We start from the raw sequence: 5,181 nt of genomic DNA on the forward strand, positions 1-5,181 counted from the left end.
CATTTGCTTGGATGCTGGAGGTTCTTATCTACTTTCTAGAGTCCTCACAGAGGCATTTTGGTTCATCTTTTTCTCTTCAATTGTTCCTCTGTGAGAGAATGAGGACCTGAAGCTTCACTGAATATTGTCTTTCTGATATCACAATCTTTCCTTTTTTAAAAAAAAAAATAACTATCTTTATTGATATTCTCTATTTGATGGAAGAGTATTCTCCTGCATTTGCTTATGTTTTCCTTTAACTCTGTCAACAAATTTATATTGAACACCTCGAACTCTTTTGCAGTTACTTCCAATATCTGGTCACTCTCCCAGGTTGCCTACTCTTTTGCTGAGGTACATGCCATACTCTTCTGTTTCTTTTCATGATCTGTAATTTTTTTACTTATTTTAAACTGGACACCTTATATAATAAACTGTATCTGATTATTGGTCTTCTATCCCCAAGGCTCATTATTATTGTTTGCTTGTGTATTTGTTTAGTGATTGGATAGATCACTTTATTGAAGTCCATTTCCTCTGTACAATCCTCAAAATCTGATGTAAGCTTAGCTTTAGGCATGCCCATAGTCCCTCTGGGATGACGGTAGTACTGGGTAGGTCTCTCGTCTACTTTTCTCCTTATTACTTAATACCTGGCTGTTAAACTTCACTAATTGCTGATGGTTACTGCATTAATTTCTGCCTTGCCTCGGGGCATGAATGTTTCTGCAAATGGATTCAATCAAACTGGCTCCTGGAAGGAAAACTTTCTGTAGGTGCATCTTTGATATTTGTTCTGCTTCCAGAAGTGTGCTTCCCAGCTGTCTTATTTCTTGGTGCTGTCCTGTGAACTTGCTGACATACAATTCAGCCCACATCTTCATTAGATTCAAGAATCTACTCCATATTAACTTTCACCACAATATCCACTATTCTTGTCAGCATCTTAGGCTTTAACTTTGTTTGTATTTAAAATTAACATTGTGCTTTTGGGATTCCTCTGGTCTCATCTATTCTTTTCCCGTTATTCTCACTTTCTGCCTTCTTTTGCATTAATAGAGTATTCTTATTCTTCCACTCGATATCTTATTTTGGCTAGTTAATGACAACTCTATTCCTAAGGTATTTTAGTGTTACTAAAGTATTTATAGTATTCATCTTTAACTTATCACAGGCTACCTCAAGGGATACTATAAAATTTAATATACAATGTAAAACACTTTGTAACAGTCAAGTTTTATTTATTCCCAGATGGAGTTGGGTCATTGCTAGTATTCACTTTACTTTGAAATATAAAAGGAACATCATGATACATTGTTATAATTTTATTTTCTTTAAATCTCCTTGAGGTTTAAACCATAAAAAGGAAAGTATTGCATTTATCTCCTGAGTTACCATTTCTTTGTTTTTTAAAGTAAATCTAGATCTCCATCTGGTGTAATTTTGGTTGTCACTGAAGATTCCCATTAGCATTTTTTATTATCCATATCTTCTGACAATGAATTCCTTTAACTTTCATATCTGTGAAATATATTTCATCTTTATCACCAGAGGATGTAATTTGCTGGGTATAAAGTTCTACATTGATCGCTTTTTTCTTTCAGAACTTTAAAGAGTTTTCTCCACTGTCTTCTTGTTTGCCATAACTCTATAGAAAGTAGTCTGTAATTCTTATCTTTGTCTCTTTGTATTAATATGTCATTTTATTCTCCAACTATTTTTATGATTTTCTGTTTTGTTTTGGTTTTTGAGTCGGAGCTTCACTCTGTCACCCAGACTGGAGTGCAGTGGCATGCTCACAGTCACTGCAGCCTTGACCTACTAGGCTAAGGCAATCCTTTCACCTCAGCCTTACAAGTAGCTGGAACTGGAAGCATGCACCACCACGCACAACTAATTTTTTGATTTGTTGTAGAGATGAGGTCTCTCCAAGTTGCTCAGGCTTGTCTAGAATCTGTGGGCTCAGGCAATCCTCTCACCTCAGCCTCCCAAAGTGCTAGGATGATAGGTTTGAGCCACTGCACCAAGCCATGATTTTCTTTTTATCATAGAGTTTAATTATATGTCTTGGTGTAAGTTTCTTCATGTTTATTGTTTTGGAGGTTTGTTGAAATTATTATATCTGTAGGTATATATATTTCATCAAATTAAGAAAAATTTTAGCCACTAACCATTGAAATATATTTTTTATCACTTCTTAGGGGGCTAAGACAACTGTTTAAAGTTGTCCTAACAGCTAATAAATGCACTGTTCTTATGATTTTTACCATCTATGTTTCACTAGTTTAATGCTTTTTTTCCTAATCTGTGTTCCTTTAAAGTCTAATCTGTTGTTAATGTTATTCATAGTAATATTAACATCAGTCATGGCAGTTTGCATCTCTGGAAAGTCAATGTCTTTCTATTTTATTTGTCTCTACTTATTATTCTCAATATTTTCTCTAGCTCTTGAATATAGGGAATGTATATTCAACCATTTTAATATTTCCCTACCAATTCTATTTTTTGTTTGTTTGTTTCTGAGTTGGTTTTGATTTATTTTTCTCATTATGGGCATATTTTTCTACTTTTTTGAATGTCTGGTATGCAAATAATGCCCAGTAAAGAAATTATGCTAAGAGCTATGGTAATATGAATGCCTAAGGGAAAATAACAATGCTTGACAGGATGCTCCAGGAAACAAGAGCTTTTTATATCTTTTGCTGATTTCTCATAGAATCTGCACAAAGGTTAAGCTGAGGATAATGATGAAGAAAAGAAGAGATAAGGTGGAGGACCTCTGTTGGGACAGCATTTTCATTCTCAAGAGGGTAAAGGCAAGAACATTAGTTAAGTGTGGGAAGAGTAGAAGTGGAATGACTTAAAGACTTTGAAATGCTCTCAAGGCTATGACCAGGTGATAAGAAATTAACTAGAAAACATTGAAAGGATTGTTTTAATAGCTGATCCTAGGTGAGGCTAGGGCATAGGCCTAGGAAATTGGGGAATGGTATTTCCCAGGCAGGACTCTTCTCATGATGTTCTCTCAATCCCTATGTTTTCCCAAGTCTCCAAGAATTTCCTGGGCCAGCAAGCCTCCAGGGTCTGCTGAGTCTCACGTCACATGTCCAACTCTCAGTCACCAGCACTGTTCTCCATCAAATGGCAACCAGTAAAGTTCTGCATAACTTTGCAGAATCCCTCCAGTTTGTGACTCTTTCTGGATTTTGCTAAGAATATGAGAACTCTTAAATTCATTTGCTTGATTTTCCCTTTTACCTTTCAAAATTGATCATTTGCTTCTTTCCCTCTGCAACGTTCTGTTCACATACTGCTGCTTCCTGTATAACTATACAATTGTTCTCCTGGGCCTCTTTCAATCTCTGTTCTTGGGAGCAATGTATAAAAGCCTCTCTCACTTTCAGTCTCTTTTCTTCTCTAAATCCTTCTTCTCTATTTGCCTCTTGCATATGGGTGGCAATTATTATTCTTTTCCAAAAGTTGGTTCTCCCCTTTTTCCTATACTCATATCATCCCAGCTTGACTACATTTCCCAGACTCCCTTCAAGCTATGTAATGTGATGTAAATAAAAGCTTGCCAATAAAATGTGAGCAGAAATTGTGTGCACAATGTCTATCTCTATTACTTCAAATTATTATTATTTGGCATTCTGTCTGGTTTTATTTTACAAGCTGAAATGTAGAGGTGGAGACAATTTCATAATAATGATGACTTGGAAGGAACCAGGGTCCCTTAATGAAAAAATGGAGCAAGAGTATCCCATGGGTCTGGAAACTCCTCAAAACTCCCATACTCTTTCAGATTATTGGTGAAACAGAAGAAAATTAAGCCACCATGTACTTGAATCTCTTCATTTTGGCACTTTAACCTAAATAATACACATTTCTTTCTGAAAGGAAACTTAGCATTCTAATCACAGAAAAGGAAGTCCTTGTTCGTGTATCTTTTATTTTGAGAAGCAAAGGTAACCTGCTTGGACTTCATACTTCCAAAGCAGAATTTCTCTGTGTAATTATTTCTGTCGATGGCCCATTCACAACGAGAACGACCATGGTTTTTAAAATACATTTATATGCATCATCTTATTTCATCCAAAATATCCATAGATTGAAAACACAGGATCAGAGAGAATACGAGATCTTGATCTGACTTCACAGCATCACCATCTTCAAGATCAGTTCCCTTGACTGGGGAAACCAAGCACAAGAAAATTGCTTGGGTACTCAATGTCTAAATTTCTGAAGGGAGTTAAAGCCAGGTTGATAGTGTGCTGAACTTGGTACAGTGTCAAGTCAGGTTATACTTAGGTCTGAGTAAGAACCAAGCTCACGTTGAGTTAGGAATCCCAAAAAGGGGTAGACTATTATGTTCATACTTTAGGGTCTGCACCCCGAAAACACACATCACAAATTGGATCCAAGAAGTATGCAGTTGAAAACATGCCATTACCAATTGTGTTTGTCAAAAAGAGTTTCTGGTGAGCAATTTTGTGTGGTTTGTAACAGCAAACTAAAAGGTGAGAAGGCAGCTTAGTAAAGTCTGAATCTTTCTGGTCTGTTCAGGAGCTAGGCATGGTGAATGCAAACGGATTTTCCCTGAGCACCTGCAGTGTGCCTGGGACAAGTACCAGTTATTTACTGAGCACTTCCTCTGCGCAGGTACTAGGCAAGGAGCCTCCGTAAAAGTTCAATGAGAAGTGACCTGCCAGTGCTCAGCGACAAAGTCGTGGTGTTGGAATCAAGGGGCTGCCTTCTAAAGGAGGCCACCTGTGCATGGCCTCACACGGTGCCTGACCCTGCAGATAAGAGGTACAATAAACGTCGGCTGTCTTTGCTCCCCGAAGTTCAGGCTCCAGGGTGTGTACTGAGGAGGAGCAGAGGGAAGTCGTTCTCCCTCTTCTTCCTCCGTGAAGTCCTCATACCTAGGGTGGAAGTGTTTCCTGTTGTACATTCGGCCGAGAGGGAGTGGCCACCGTAGGTTTCAGAAAGGCCTCTCCTTGCTTGGGTTCTCTTGTTTCTTCCCTTTAAATTGTGGTCTGTCCTGAGACTGTAAGCTGCCCAGGGATGAATACATGTGCTTGTGTCACTCTACACCCCCATGTAGGCTTCGGTTTCCCCAACAACTCAGGGACCAGCTGAAGGCAACTTTCCATTTTCCAGATGGGAGGCGGAGGTCCAGAGAGGGGACCCAGTGAGCTAGCG

The sequence above is a fragment of the Carlito syrichta genome, unplaced genomic scaffold (assembly GCF_000164805.1).
Source record: "Carlito syrichta isolate Samal-C Ts95f unplaced genomic scaffold, Tarsius_syrichta-2.0.1 Scaffold288983, whole genome shotgun sequence".
NCBI lineage: Eukaryota > Metazoa > Chordata > Mammalia > Primates > Tarsiidae > Carlito > Carlito syrichta.